The 16,863-nt window shown below is 37.0% G+C and overlaps 1 protein-coding gene across 11 annotated transcripts in view; it reads right to left on the bottom strand.

Annotated features, from left to right (window-relative positions):
• LOC135409019 (uncharacterized) overlaps window positions 1-16,863 on the bottom strand; it is a 382,762-nt gene that overhangs the window by 120,809 nt on the left and 245,090 nt on the right. For 3 of the 11 annotated variants that reach the window (XR_010427983.1, XR_010427985.1, XR_010427984.1), the window contains one exon: window positions 13,971-14,034. The exons of 6 other annotated variants lie outside the window; for them this stretch is intronic. The gene's annotated coding sequence lies outside the window, so the exon portion shown is untranslated. Of the gene's footprint in view, window positions 1-13,970; window positions 14,035-15,827; window positions 16,261-16,863 lie in introns of all 11 variants that reach the window. 2 more of the 11 variants (XR_010427982.1, XR_010427981.1) reach the window with 1 other exon arrangement.

Below are 16,863 nucleotides of genomic sequence, written 5' to 3'. Positions count from 1 at the left end.
TCATAAAGAAAAATGAAGATTCTAAAATATAATATAAGTTACATGAATTTGAATCCTTGTAACGATGTTGGTAACTCTCTTACCCCCTTTTTTTTAATTTTGTTTGATTATTCAAGATCAATTAAGGCCACATATATGGAGATCGAGCTTGTGAAAAAAAAAAAAATAGAAAAAGTTCTCACTCCCTTACATTTCACAGAACTAGAATTGAATGTGCATGCTCTTATTAATGAATATTATTATTTGTCAAATATATTTATACATGTTTACTTCAATCCACAGATATAAAGTTTAAAGCAGATTTAAAGCTTCTGAAGTCCTCTGCAGCTCTGAAAGCATACAGTAATTTTTAGAGCAAGTATTTTCAAATGCTTTTTTAACAAAGAGTTACTTTTCCAGTATTTCAAATGCCATGCTACAGACACTACTGATAAAAGATGACTGGGACTGATTTTCACTTGAATATTTTGACATACTTCATCAAGGATTTTATTTATTTCTTCTTACAGGCAAGTTTTGTGGTTTTTAAGGTGTTTGGGTCCACTCACTTTTGAAAAGAAAAGCCGTGAGTGAAAAATTACATTAAAAAAACCCCGATATGCTTAATTAATTTTAGAAAATTTTACTTTCTCAGTATTTCCTAGTTTCATATATATTATTGAAATATAGACTTACATTAGTGAACACCTCTCTTTAAGCACAGATTCTGTTGTCATTAACACTAATTCCGAAATAAATCTTTACTCGAGACTTCACTCAGGGAGAAATGTACTATCAGGCCTTAAAAATGTAACGTTACATTTGGGAAGCTGTGTTTGACAGAAAGCAATGGTAAATTGGGAGCTGAATGGTATAAGTACAGTTCCACCAAATGGAAAGAAGAGAAACAAGTGATAATGATCAGACTAGTCAGTAGAATCCTCCAATGCAATGTTAAAAACACTGTAAAATAACTGTAATTCTCTCTAATGAGAAATTAGTATGTGGTAAAAAAGGGCTGTCTTTTAAAAGACAATATTATTTAAATGTATTTTTGTTTTCCCTCACAAAACTACCCATGAATATGACTCACTTCACTTTGTGTTATGCTACTTTTTGTTTAAAGCAAAAGCTTTGAGGATACCTTACATGAAGAACAAGGCAAAGAATAATTCCCTACTTCATAACCAAAGCAAGAGTTTGTTTTGCTGTTTAGTCATTAAAGTAAATAATCTTATAAATCAAAACTCAAATTCTGACAATACATAATAACATTATTTGATAACTCATGACATAAATAGTCACATTTTCTCCTTTTTATTGGACAGAAAAAATAGTGTTCACGTACAGAACAGAGAGGCAAAATTTTTCCTCAAAACAAGAAGCTGAATGTAAATCTTCAGACTGCTTTTGGATGCTGAACAAGCTGATCTCCATTACAAAAATAGCTCAGGTTAAGATCTGGGTATCTCACAATGCAGACCCTGCTGGTTTAACAGATTCCATATTCTGCAGATGTTTTCATAGAGTCGAAAAGTTTGAAGCAGCTAAATTTACTTCAAGGAGATGGAAACTTATAATGACTTGACCAGTTTAGTGACATTTAGGGAATTAATGAGATATTCCATTAATATGTGTCATGTGAAACTGCTATTACACTCTGGAAGGGACTAATAGACCATCATTCTGTGTCTGGAAGTGATCAGCAGTCAATAACTTCATTCTCTCACAGTTTTAAAAGGGAAGAAGTTCTGTAACCTCAACAACTCTTCAGTGCATGGTTTGAATCAGAAATATTGCTACTTCTAGCGCCACTGCACATACTGTTCTTATTCGCACAAATGTTTAACATTCTTGATTCTAACTAGGAATTTCCCTAAATTAAGTTTTGTGGTAACAGGCTGCAAATTAATTACAGTTCATATGAAAGCTGGGGTTATCTTATTCTTTTTGATTCAGGCTTTTGAGAGTTTTATATTTCTCATTCATGTAAGTAAACTGAGCAGACACAAAGGAAGGGCACACACAAGTTAACTCTCCCTTACAGTGACACTGTGCAGTAATGATATGGCTACAACATAATCACATTTAGTGTTTGTTGTCTTAGCCTAAACTGAACTAACCAGCATTATGAGATACATTGCCTAACTGTGTCAGCATCAGGCAGTTATGGCTATCTGTCTCCCTTCACACTGGATTTTTGGTTTCTCTTTAGCTTGGAATTTTGTGGGTTCCTAATAGTCAAGAGTATGGAATAATTTTGACATGGTTTCAATATGTCTGGAATGTGAACTACCCTCAATTACTACTCTTCAGACTTACCACCCTTTAAATTTATATACTATAATGGGGTTTTCTGTCTATAAAAGAAAAAAAATGGACCAGGCAATACAAAAAAACTTATTCCCATGGGGCCTTCTGTTTATTTATAGATATGAAGTTTTATCTGTATACCTTTCCTTTTTAAAAAAAAAATAAAAAAAAAAACTTCTATTTTCAAGACATAGAATTGAATATTTTACAGTTACCAAGACGTACAGAAATGGATGAAGCAAAACAATGTGAAGCTACAACACCCTCATGTCCTTTCCCCACATCTTTCAAGCTCCATTGGTTCTTCCACCTTCCTGTACTCCTCTGCCTCCATACCCAGAGCCCCTCTAAGTGCAAATGCACAGCCGCTGCAGTCCCATTCCTCACAGCCTCTCCCTTATTTTGTATGCTGCTTCAATTTCCTTCCTTCTCTTACATCCTCTTATACTTCTTATCACATAATAATTCATCCTCCCTATTCCTTCCTTTCTCCCATATGGATACACTCTGTGTCTCTTGCTGCTTTCTTCACTGACTAGTTCAGGTTCAAAGGTTTGGTTTTGGAAAAGGTAAGAAAAATTATCATTAATTAACCCCTTGCTAGCTCCTCCCTCTTCAGAACATTAATTCCTAATATTTGTGAACATTAATTTGTAAATATTAAAAAGAAAGCAAACTTGTTTCTATAAAATCACTAGACTTCAAAACCAAATAATCTATTTTTCAAGCTTTGCAATCTCTACTTTGAAAAAACCCTGCAGTTTGAGAATAACTAGGAAACTGTTGCAGCTAGTTCTACAGTATTAGTTCTGTATTTGGTAAATTTCTTACTAATAAATAAAATAATAGATTTCCAGAAGTTATAAGTTACTTATTTTCAGTGAAAGTTTTGCAATTACAATCTCCAAGATCAGCCCTCTTAAAGCCCATTATACAAAACTCTAAAAATGAAATCTCTGATTTACCTTTGAATAGATATTGAATGTGAGAGTTTGGGGGGAAAAATCCACAAGGGGAAAAACATTGCCAATAAATTATTAAAATAGTTGAGTTTAACTAGGAATCTTGTTTCTTAAAATATTTTCACACCACGCCTCACTGACTTGTTGTTGAAGCATTTGAGTTCGAGTTCCATCAAAAAATTCCTTACCATGCTGGTTTTGCCGACTTGCATTAAATCTATGATGAAGCTTCTGAGTGCAAGTCCAAGTAAATTAAAGGTCCAATCAATAAAAATGGAAATCAGCCTTATAAATCACGTTGCCCACTAAGAACTGTCATTAAATTAGAGTCAAATCACATTACACAATAATAACCGGCAGCCACTCCTCCCACACGAGAAGGTTTCCTTCACACAAACCTGAAGATGCGATGCTCGCTCCGGACTTCCAGGGTTGCCCCCTGGTGAGGATTCCCACGTCCTTTGGCTCCTGGCTTAGGGAGCCGTGTGGGCCCAGCCCCGTGGCCTTGAATCACAGCCCTTATCCGCTTTGGTATTTCCAGCAGCTCCTAGTGCTAATAAATACTGCATTCATTAGGCAGGCTGCATGTTTGCTTCCACAGACCAATACTCGGACGTTTTTAGCCAAAAACCCCCAGCGTGGCTCAACACTATGCTCAGTTCCTTCCCTTTGGGCACAGCACTGCCTGCACCTGTCCTTGGTGGAGCAGTGGGGCAGCAGAAGCCCCCACATCTGCAAGAGCCACCCCAGTCCCAGCAGTGCAAAGGGCTCCTGGGTGCCCCTGGCACGATGGTGCCCGCTGGTTCAAAGGACAGAGGCACGAGTGCCTGGGCAGTGTTCCCTGCCAGCACTTGTCCTAAAAACAGGAGGCTGGAGACAACACAGTCTCCCACAGCAGACAACTCCTCCTGTAGCGCTTGGCAAGAGAAGGGAAGGAGTTGTATGCCCCCTTCGAGCACCTGCATGGCCAGCAGCAGCTTCAATAGGCATATCAGGTGTGCAAGCTGCACATATTTTTTCTGACTGCATTGCTTTTATTGCCTTGCTTTACAACAGCAAGCGGAGAGAAATTAAGGCACTATTATCTCATAAAAATGGCTAAGAATATATTGGCAGTCCATGTTTAAGTGTTTCACATACAGAAGCACGACCTAGAGGCAGCACCAACCACTTTATATATATTTAACATCCTGCCACTGGGTCACTCATTATGAAGCCTATGGTCAAAAAGCTGTAAAAATGCCTTTACACCTGCGGTTTCCCTTTTAAAACTTGCCCTCATGCTGTAAATCAACAGGATGCAGGCTCCTAAATGCCCAACACTTTCTGGGGAAAAAGCAGGATTGCTTCAAAATGTTACACTAAGTATGAGTTAGGTTCTTAAACTTGTCACTAAAATTTGCATTTTGGCAATTCTGTTACAGTTATAACAAAACCTAAACAATAATAAAGATACCTGTAAATTCTTCTTATATCTGAAGCTTAATATTTCTAAAGTGCAACATACTTTACAGTATGACTCTCAAAATCCCCTTTATCACCACAGGAATCGTGTACTTCACAAGTTGCATCCTGAGTAAACATAATTCTGAAGACAAAACCAATTTTTTTTTTAGTAAAACCCTCCCTGTAGCCAGACTGCCAGCTGTGGTACTTCACATGAACTCAAGCAATCAGTCTCTTCTCAAAGTAGATTTGGGCCATAAACAGCATAGGCTGAGAGTTTTCAGACTGCCTCCCTATCCAGCCAGCGATGAGACACAAGGGCAATATATGAATTAGGAGGTCTGAGCTTAATTCTTTACAATGCACAAACTGGAAATATATACTTGGGCAGTAAGGCCAAAAAAATTAGGAGTGAATATGGTAAGATACATAACGTTGGACAAATCTTGCCTAACTCTAGATCAAAAGTTATCAACATTTGGACAAAGAAGCAAAGCACATTACTTAGCACAGAGCTGAACAGATACGTTGGTTCACTGCTGCTCCCTGTTCCCCAGCTCACAAAGGTGTCCTTGCTCAGTGACATCAGCCTCAGCAGCAGCCCTCAAACAATTTAGTTCAACATAGTATAAATCACACTTCAATAAAAATTCTACACCCCCAAAATTCTCTCCTCTGTGAATGGTTCAACTGACATAGGTAAATCTGGGTGTCCAGAGCACTTTGGGAGTAAATCCCCTTCAGTTGTGCAAACTAAGTGTACTTAGGTTTTTTGAAGAGGTAGAGATAGAAATACTGTCTAAAAGTACAAGATCTGTGGGACAAGCTATGATATAGAATAGCAGTCACTGATCCTCCACCCAGGACACATGAATACCAGACAAGCCATGTCTCCATGTCTCCTGATCATAGGCTACCGTGAAATCTACTTCCAGATCCAGACAGAACATCTTTCTTGGGCAACTTGCCAGGAAATCAACCATTTACACAGACTTAGCATGCTCCAAATGCTATTCCTAGTCTCAGGCAGAAGTTCTCTCAAGTGATAGTGAAGTTCTCATGGTCAAGCTCTCATCTGATGGTTTCTTCCTAACATGGGAAATTAATTAGTTTGTCTCAGCAAACTAATTGCAATGAATGAGATGGAGAATTTTGTGTTTGTGTTCTTTTTTTCACATCAGTGTAGTGCCATGCAAAAATCCCCACAGTAAACACACATAAACATACACACTGACAGTCATCTTTTCTTGGACATACAAATCTATTTTGATATTGCAGCAACCACCAGGCTGGGTGCATGTCAGGGAAAAGTGAGCCTTAAATTGCTTTTATTGTCCAGGGACTTTGGAAAAATGAGAGTCTCACAGAGCTTGAACAAATCCAACCCCATGGTCTCAAGCCAGATCTACAAAAATTGTACTACCAAACAGTCTATGCTCCTTCCTGAGCTGGCGAGTCATGACAGAGAGGACTCATGGAGCAAACTTTGGTTTCTGCTAACCTTACAAACATGACACCAGTCCCAATGCAACCCTGTTGCCGGCGTATCTGCAAAGTTTTACATTCATTTCAGGACTATCATCATGTCAGGAAATAAAGAATAAAAAAAGGACCAGTGAAAAAGTGAAAACCTAAAGTAAAATGGAGGGAGCTGCATTTCCCAGACGAACTGCAGATTGACCCAGATAAATCATGCTCAACCATGGACATAAAGTTTAGTTGAGAAGACTCAGAACATTCAGATAAAAGCAATACAGGCATAATATATGTATGTTAACTACATACAAGAGAATGTAAAATGTACACCCCTCCCTTTTCATTCAGCCATAAAAGCAAAGCAGGTAGTACACAAGACTGTTCTAACTCTTAAAAAAATGATTATTCTGCTGTTCTGTATCTGTGTCCTTTCACTGAGACTCTTGGTGCAATGGTTGGTGCACACCAGCATCAGTCTTACCCAAGCCAAACAACTACATTAGCCAGAAAGCCTCCAAATACAGTTTTTTAGGGGTGAGATCTTTCCATTCAAAAGCAAGGAAAAGAGAAGCCTCATCTTTGACTTTCTACTCAGATTTTGCAAGTATTCCTGAAAAGACTTCATCAGTGTGAGGCTTGATCTTACTATTTCTAGAAGTAGCATAAAAGAAGAGGTGGAGGAAAAAAGACAACAAAATTTGCCTGAAATTTCCATATAAATTATATGTATTACAATAAAATACAGCTGGAAGTTCCACCTGAATATGAGAAAAAACTGCTTTATTGTGCAGTGACTGTGCACTGAAACAGGCTGCCCAGAGAAGGTGTGGAGTCTCCCTCACTGGAGATATTACCAAACCTTCTGGATGCAATCCAGATGTGCTCTGGGATGACCCTGCTTGAGAAGGGAGGTGGGACCAGATGATCCACTGTGGTCCCTTTCAAACTGAACCATTCTGTGAAATATTCGGAAGCCTTATACAAAAGTAAACTCTATGAAAAAAATCACTCTGATGCAAATATTTTTACTATGTGAGAAGAGACAAAGCAGAAACAATGTAATTTTTCTGCACTACATAATGCAAAAGCATTAGCTTTTCAAGCTTGTATTTAGCCACTATAAAAGCAATACTCACATTTAAACAGGGCCTGCCAGATGTATTTAGTTTTAGTTTTATTAAAAATACCAGAAGCTGCTCTTAATAGATAAATGAATGTCATATGAAAACATATTCAAAAAATTTGAAAAATTTCAGGTGCACTTCTATTCCAACTTTATCAGTTAAGCAACCTATCACAGGTCTCTTGCTGAAGAGCTTCAATAAACAAGTTTTAGAGATTCCTAAGAGCTGTTTGTCATTTTTAATGGATAGAATTGCAAAGAAAACCTTTCCTGGGATTGCTTTAAAATATTTTACCACATTCTGTATATCTAAAAATCTCTTAAGAACTTTAATTTTTTCGAAGACTAGGAATTTAAACAAAGGATGAGACCAAGTGAAACTCAGTATTTTCTTTTGCTGAAGGGAAACAACAAGAAGAGAAATTCACTCATATATTTTGACTATTCTGTGCTATTTCAACACCGCAAAATTACTAATAACTTATTTTACCTCCTCTGGTAAACTGGATTAATGGCAGCTTTATTCCACAGAAAGGCCTCAAAATGGCTGGACCCAAAACACCCAGGCTCTATCAGTGCATCTGACCCACAGTTATTAACTCAGAAACGTCCCTTTAACTCTGTTTTCTCTGGACACGGCTCTGGACACAGGCACTCTGGGCTGCAGAAGGAAATACAAACGCTCCCCAGCTCTCTGAAGTGACTTAGCTCTAAAGACCAACAGGATCTGGCATTTAAAGTGCATTTTTACCGTGATGCAAGTTTCTGCGTTGCGAAGCAGGGCTAAGGCCATGGATAACACTTGATCTTTACCCAGGAAATTGTAGCAAGCAGAAGGGTGCTGGGCAGGTCAGTGCCTCTGCAGTCAGTTTTTCTGTAGGACCAAACTTGGGAAAGGCTGGCGACCTGTGTCTCCCAAAGAAACCACTGGGAGTTGCAGGTCAGTTGGATCTCAAATTTTTCCCCAAATATCCTAATGGAGACTTCTCCCAAACGCAAGAAGCAACATAAAGGCACAAGGATGACAATGTTATGGCTTACTTACAGGAATGAACGCTCTCAGATGGGCCCTAGATTGGAACACATCCATGTGTAGCCACATTACAAAGTGCATTTATTTACTACAGAATCATCATAGCAGTGTAATGCTGAGCCTACATGACTAATATTTCAAGCACACTGTAAAGGTAAAAAATGCCAGATTTCACCTAAAACAGACAATATGTTTTATGACTTTAAAATGAAATCACAGAAGATTTAACTCCATTCAGCTGTTCTTAATAGAGCTTTTTTCCCCTTTGTTTTTCATTCTCTACCTTAATCCGCTTCAAAATTACCTCACAGTCTCATTCATTTTTGCTCGTAACTTGATAACTCTTACCAAAACAATGTATTGCACATTACAGGGCAAAAATCTTAAATTAAAGAACAGAGAAAGAAATAGAGAAAATGTATATTCATTAAAGCTGGTGATGGTGCACTAAAAATTTGCATAGCAACCTGCAACTCTGTCTGATAGAATTACAAATTCATCATGCCTTTGAAGGATAGATGAAACATTCCCACATTTCCTACATCAGTCATTTCTATTCAGTTCAGCTTAGTATAAACAATTCCCCTTATTTTGCAACTAATTGAAGAATTAATATAAAAGGATTTGAACACCTGTTGCTCTGTTGGCAGAAACCAGCAATTACAATGTTTCTTTCCAGTGAACTTAAACTACAGAAGAAAAAAATTAAAATAGAAAAAGAAGAAAACATACTGGTGACCAGGGTCCTTTTGAATCCACAGAGGATATGACAGTTTTTATTCAGACTGAGAATGGTCCCTGTTAAGTTTCATTGGTTGATGGAGGTCTCCTCTCTATCCCTCCATTTAGCCACTGCTCCCTTAAGCATTTTCCATTAACTTGGAGTAGCTTTGATTCACTCAACCTCATCTCTCCTCTGTCCCACATACTTTAAGTTAGGCTTAAAATCCATTGTGCATCCACCTCTTTACCAATTTCCTATCACAAACAATCACCACCAAAAATAAATGCTGTTAAAAAGAGAGACTAAATCTATTTTCATCTCCTTTTTGATTCCTTATCTAGGAGAGTGGTAAGGTAAGTCTTAAGCTGAGATAGAAAGAGTCAAACAGGGGCCCGTAAGCAACTGATTTTTTGAATAGACAGACATGGAAAGAAAACAATAACCAAAACACAATCAATTGTCAAATCCACTTAAAATAAACATTCTTAACTTTACTTGCTGATGCAGAACATAAACTAATGAAACACTGGAAATATTGAACATCTCGTTATGTTCACCTCCAATAAAAGTAAAGGCAGAAATGCAGGGGTTCAAAATACCCTGAAGAAAGAACTATTTGCTGTTAACTTGGGAGCTCCAGGACCAGAGCCCTCACCCCATGTGGAACAGCCATGTTTCACACTTTCCCTATCCCATGGGAGTCTGGCCTGCCCATGGCCCACATCAGTGGTGTCCCCCTGAGCAGAGCACCACAGGGGCGTTGCTCCACTCTTTTGCTTTATATCAACAAACTTAAATCATTTTCCATCAAAATTATCACTATTACTGTCTTAAATTATAAATTAATATTCCTGAAAATAATACTCCTTTTACTTTTTATGGAAAAGTATGTGGAAACATATAGTATCAGTTTTTCCCAACTATTTTGGAATGAGCCTTGTCCAGATGCTTCGACTTTGGCAGCAGTGTGTTCCATCACATTCAGGAGACCTCATCTTTGAGGTCATTTTCAGAAGCAGCTCTCACTTAAAAAATCATGATGAATATGTAAGCACAGTCTTTTTCCTTCTTGCTTCATAGCTTTTACTGGGAATGGTTAAACTGTAAAAACACTCAGTCCTTTTTCTCTTTTGGTTAGGACACCTGCTCATGGGATGTACAGATCTTACGGGATTTTTTTAAAGAAAAGGTACACAAACATACAGAGAACACCAGGACTAAGGAAGGACGATTTTGTCTACAGCACCTGCCCCACACTGGGTAAAAGCACCCAGTGCTGGGAAGTGCCACTGTCATCAGTTCCCAGTGCTTTGGGAACCATTCACACAGGGAATGTGATTTCTCCAAGTCCTGCTGAATTGGGAAGATGCACCAGAACTTAATTCTGGGCCAAAAAAGACAAGGGCATTGTGGTTCAGGGTCAGCCTGACATGCTGTGTAAGGACATGGGGGCTGAGATCCCAGAGTGGGACTGGGCTGAGCAGCACATGAATCTCCACAAAGTGGGAACACAGGTGGGTCTGCAGGTCATTTGGATCTGAGTTTAAAACACCGAGTTGTTCAGGCACAAAGCAAAAATATTGTAAATCCAAGGAAAACCAGGATCAACTTGTGACACTGCCTGCTACTATCCAAGCAGCAGCATGAAATACTTTTTGGAAAGTATTATAAGGACAGAAGAAAATTCCTCATATTTAAAAAAAATGTGCACCCATGTAACATCAGAAATGAAAAAAACAACTGTGTAGGATAAGCTGTTTCCATGAAGAAAGAACGAAGCATTAAATACTTGATATTTTCCTGAATTTATAAATCAAAATAAACTTTTAAAGCTTTCCTGTTAATGTCATGAAAATAATCATCAGTCTTTCCTTAAGTGTCTGTAGTACATAGTCACAGCCCATTAAGACAACGTGTCAGCATTGTTCATAACAGGATTTAAATGAAATAATCAAGTCATCAGGACTATTTCAACATCAATAAAGCCTCAGAGTGTTCATTATGTACAGCCATGAAACAATACCTTTTTTGCATACTTTCCCTGATCAGATTAAAGTGGTGATGAATTCCTCGATGGCTCAAGTGTGCTCCAAGGAAAGCTAGAAGGTTGTACAGTTAACTCCCAGGGTGTAACTCTAAACCATACAACCTACTACCTCAACCCGGATGCACACAGCTTCCGACGGTGACCATAAAGTCTTCTTCACTTCTTCAGCCTTTCTTTGAAATAGGCCTATATATTTCCCAGGGGGGTAGGCTTTCAACTGCAGTTATTCCCCACTTTTCAGACAAAAAGACATGTTCTTAGATAGGTTTTTCTATTGCAGAGGTAGAATTTCTGTTCTATGCTGTTTATATATGTATAAAGATATATACGTGTGTTGTGTGCATATATATATATATACATACATATTTGATGGGAATGATGCAAGCCCAACTACATTTCTGGAAAGAAATTGATAATTGGCCTTATTTTGCAATAAAAATAAAATACAAAAATCTTCTTGGTTTTTCTACATTTTTTTTGAGCGTAATACCATGCAGTGGTATATTTAATAAAGCCAGGAAATGGTATATCCTACACTCCTTCATTGGAAACCCTACAATTCCCTCACACTTCTTTCTAAATTTTAATAAGATATTAAGCCAAGTGTGCTTAAAGCAACCGATAAAAGAACAAATCACTTAATCAAGTCTGAAGATAAGGCAATGGACAAGAGAAGCATTCCAAACCCAGTATAGTTCTGTACACTCATTTGGGCTTGTTGTCAGACACCACTGTGGTGTGTGCTACACAGACCTCTGCCAGATCACCACACTGACACAGACCCATAGAAGCGAGCTTGTGCAGTGCGTTTCAACACAAGATCGGATCTACGGGTTTATGCCAATTGGCATCGCTGATTACAATTTTCCTTTTAAAGGGAGACACAGAAGACTTTAAACAAACAAACATATGATGTGATATAAGAATGAGTATTCGAGATTGAAAGTATTACCATCTACTGCAAAAAAGGCTACTTCAAGCTTAAATGCATAAATGGTGGAGGCAACAAACAAGTCAATGATTTGTAACTAATTTCTTTTTGAAAATGGAAGAAAACCTATTTTACTTTTTTTACAGATTGATGGCACAGCACTGTTTGTCTGCAGCAGGAATTAACATCCTTTTGCTCACCCTTTGCCTTCAACAATGAATCCTCAACTCCCAACTTGCACCTGACTATAGTGTGCACACAGCAAGCAAGACTGGAATCAATAACTGGACGTGACATAGAAGTAAACAATATAGGTTTGTCTTTTGTGTCTGAGCTCATATCATGGGCTACAACTCAAAATAAAAATCACCCCACCAAATCCGAAAGGCGTGAGGCACACTGGAGTGCTGCTCCCATACGACATTACGAAGACTGCTTAGCTATTTCTTCAACTTACACCACAGCTACATACTGCTTGACAATAACTTGTTGATTAAACAACGGCTATTAATCAAAGCAAAGAGGCCGATTTGTATATTTTATTCACTAATCCTCCCATCAATGCGATTCCCTAATAATAGGAATGCAAGTGGAAACGCGATCTTGTAAAACTCCAGGGTTAATGCCTACAACAAATCCTTCCTTCTTGTGACTGGCAAGCATAGTATACAAATTATCACACACTAAAAGCAGGGGTACTCCACACAACAGACTGAAAACAGGTCCTTTGGAGTAATAACCAGTAATTCAGAAAGGTGAGACACGAACAGTTTTATAACTTTCATATTCTAAACGAAAGCACTAACAAACACTGCACTTTGAAGCAGAACATCCCACACATCAGAATAACTTTTAACAATGCCACCACAAATGCATTTGTAAAATACAGGCATAAGATACAGGTATAATTTTAAAACCAGGTGCTATAAAAAGGTGCCTTTTGATTTCAGCAGGTTACTGAAATCTGCGTCTCAATACCATCTTAATGCCTTCCTCCCACTAGTTTCCACCAAAGGCCTAATTCTGCCATTGTTAGTTGGGTAAAATTCCTTCTAGGAAAATAAATGTTGTCGATAGCAAAGTTTTTTTATCAGGGCAATACTTCATTTTCTTGCAGACTGCAACATGTATTTTGAGTTCAGTAATGATGGCTGTAAATTAGTGAATTACCTTTTCCTTTTCTTTTTTTTTTAAACTTGCTGGATTAAATATTGCATGTTCAAGCACACCCTTTTGCATTTTAAAATAATGTTATTTTATTTTTCTAGAACAATCTCTTCTAAACCTGCTTTCACTTTATGTGCAACACTTCAGCATTCAGAAGGAATGGTATTTTTATAGTTGTTTTCTGCTGACACTGAGGAGATAGAATATGTAAAGACAGGACTTCAAACTAGAAGAGCTATCCTAGTATCAGAAATAAGTATGCAGACTGCATATACAACTTACTGAATGGTTTCATAAGCACTGTAAAATTGCTTTTCCAATTTTCTTTTTTTTTTTTTGTGAATAGAAGAGATATTCCGCATTTCAAAACTAATTGGTCACTGTGTTATAGTTACAAACTAGCAAAAAAAAAATATGTATTATAAATATACTAGTGACATGAATATACTAGGAAATATATTATATATATATGACATATATATGATATATTTCCTAGGCATAATCAAAAAACAAATTATGTTTTAATTTTTCAATTAATTCTAAAACTTCATGTAAACATACAGCATAAAGCTACAGCTTTGTACAGCTACAGCTACATAAACTGCAACATTCCCAACAGAAAGTAACAAGAACAAAAGTGTAATACACATATCTGAAATTATATTTGTAGGCTCTCTTAAGGAAATAATTTATTAAAATTTAAACTGCTTCATATTCTTGCTAATAGCTTTATTTTTTAACAAAAGAAATTTCAAGATCACTGTGTTACCTTCGTTGATTTCTGGTATAATTAAATTCTTCATTTTCTTTTTTCATTTTTATTTTTTCTTTCACTAAAATAAAAAAAAAAAAAAGGCGAGAGAAATATTTTGAAACATTTGCTTAATGTGAAGTGTTTTCTGAACAACATGAAACATACACAAAATTAGTAATTATGCTTTTAAGATATAAACCCGACACATTGCTGACGCCCCTCCTCAGGGCCATGGGAAGACATGCTGTGAACACGCACACGTTGGCAAAGGGAATCTTTCATTTACTATTTCCTAGGCTTTTTTCACCCCGCAAATACTTAATTTGTATTAGGAATTTTGGAAGGGAAGGAGCAAACTTAAAAGGTAGTACTTTTTATCAGACAGTGAATACAATTAGGTGATTTGGTCCGGAACTTCACAAAAATACTGGGATAAAGTATGGGGCTTAAATCAAAAAACATTTACAAAAAATTATGGGAGGGGGGAAGCGATTAGTATGACCAAATAGAGAATATTGAAAAGTTATTTTAAGCTAATGCAAGCCTTGGTTTCTCAACAGGCTTAGGTACGAATGACAAACAAAACTATTCCAACAAAACTATTGGGGAGGGCAGGATCACCATAAATCTAAGAAATACTTTCTGGTCCAAAATGGATATATGGAGGTTTATGTGTCATATATATAAGGTCTCTATTCAGCAATTTCCCAGAATTCAATGCAGAACAACAAAAATATAAAGTAGCAAAATTGGCATATAATCTTAAAAGTTACTGTCTAGTCAGTAATGTATAAAAAATGAAGTACACGTTAAAACAATTCTATTTTGTAAAGTCATAACACATTTATAAAGCTTTTTATTAGACACACACACATCATGAACATTTTGAAAAAAAATCAAACTATAAGAGTTTCTGATGAAAGAGATACTGTAATTTCAAAGTAATTTCAAGCTGAGGACATCTGTATTTTTAACATAAATTAAAAAGACTAGGAAAATATAAAAAAAATAAAATAAATCCAAACTACACAAAACACCGATTTGGCTGAGCTTTTCAAAATCTGTCAGTCAGAATGAATTTTGTTACACACTCTTCTAATTGCCTAGGAATATGTTACAGCAGACAGACAAACGCCTTAAGAAAAAAGCTCTACTAAAGCGTCACATGCTCAAAACTTACTTTAACTGCACATGCACTTATCACAAACATTCTGAATGGGTGTTTTAAATACTATTTTCAGCTATTCCTGGACAAGTGCTGCTTTACCGAACATCTTAAAATAGTCACTGTTACTAGCTGCAGACCAGGCGTACTTCATGAATGTCCCAATAATGTGCCTTTTATTCCAGTGCTTATCACACTGATTTCTTTGTAAAGGATTTAGATACAAACTGTAAGAAACTCATATATGAATTAACTCAATAACAACTTTAATATACTGGCTACAAGAGCGATCCTTTCCTGCAGCTTAACACTTTTTTTTTTCCACTTCTCCTCTTTAGAAAGTGAAAGTATGAGTCACACTGTAAAAAAAGAATTTAATTTCCTTAGCAACCGGATCTAAATACCCACAACTTTCTTAGAGATAACCAAAGCTTCAACTGAGTAAATGTAACATTAAGGTCTTTGCATAACTCCAGTGCTTAGCTAAGAGAAAATGTGCCTAACAACTTCTAAAGACCCTCAATTTTTTTGTTTACTTTCTATTTTCAGCAGTATTAGATCAAACACACACCCAAAAAGTTAGTTTTAAAAAGTGTGAACATCTGACTACGTTAAAATTAATACACAAGAACTCAGTTGCAAAACGACATGTTTAAAACAACTTAAAAAAAAAAGAAAAAGAGGAAAAAAAGAAACAGAAGCTATACCTGATATGAAAGGTACGTTTTCACTCAGTGCCAAATACTGCTATATGAGCAATAGTGAAAAAAACAAGCAAACAAACAAAAAATTCACTCCTTCTTTCTTTTTTCGTTTCTTTTTCCTTTTTTTGTTTTTTTACTTAAAATCTCCTATGTTCATTTTGTTACACTGTTTTAAGCAGCTCTAACATGTCCTGATGCCTCTGTAGTGAAACATGCCAGATTTTTTTTTTTTTTTTTTTTGGAAGCAGGAGAGTCACTTTTTTTTCTTTCCTGCACTCTTGTATGTAGGACAAACTCAGATTTGTTTCTTCTTCTCAGGGCTCCTGTTCTTTCTCGGAAGAAGACCAGGATGCCTGTCTTCTCTCTCTCTCGCTCTTCTCGGAATTCCAGGCACAAAGCACTGCGCAAAAGCTGCACCAATCCTTGCCGCAACTGCCTGCACAGGACAAGAGGTGGGGAGAGACCAGAAAATTCACCTCGCCCCTGCGCCGGTTTTATAAATGGGGATTGCACAAATCTGCCCGAGCAAAGGGGTGAAAAGGCAGGGTGCCAGTTTGCTACACTACGCTGCAATGAGCTCATGTTCAATGCTGTCGCCCCGTTTGCCCGGTTCAAACGCCTGTTCATTAAACAGGAGGAGGGAAAAAAAAAAAAAAAAGCCACCAGAAAAATAAAAAAACAACTTCTATCCTTGAGACCCTCTGAACTACACAAAATCAATAAAAAAAAATAAAACGCGTAGTTTTAAAACGCAGTTATGGAGTATAAATATTCTGCTTATATTTTCTTTCTTTCTTTTTTTTTTTTTCTATTTGGAGATAAGAAGCAGAATTTATCAGGCGTGAAAGGGACAGCCTCCTGGTGGTGTGCCAAAAAAGCCAGAATAAAGGCAAAGTTGTGCTTCAAAGCTCAATCGCTTGCTGAGTCTGGCTAAAGTCAAGTATTAAGATCCACCATTTTCTGAGCCATGTAAGAAAAGAGGAAAAAAGTCAGAACGGGCACCGCTTTCCAAGTCTCCGTTGGCACCATCACAAAATCT

This window comes from Pseudopipra pipra, chromosome 2, assembly GCF_036250125.1.
Source record: "Pseudopipra pipra isolate bDixPip1 chromosome 2, bDixPip1.hap1, whole genome shotgun sequence".
Classification (NCBI taxonomy): domain Eukaryota; kingdom Metazoa; phylum Chordata; class Aves; order Passeriformes; family Pipridae; genus Pseudopipra; species Pseudopipra pipra.
The sequence above is the reverse complement of the archived record's forward strand: the minus strand, read 5'-3'. Positions and strand labels throughout refer to the sequence as shown.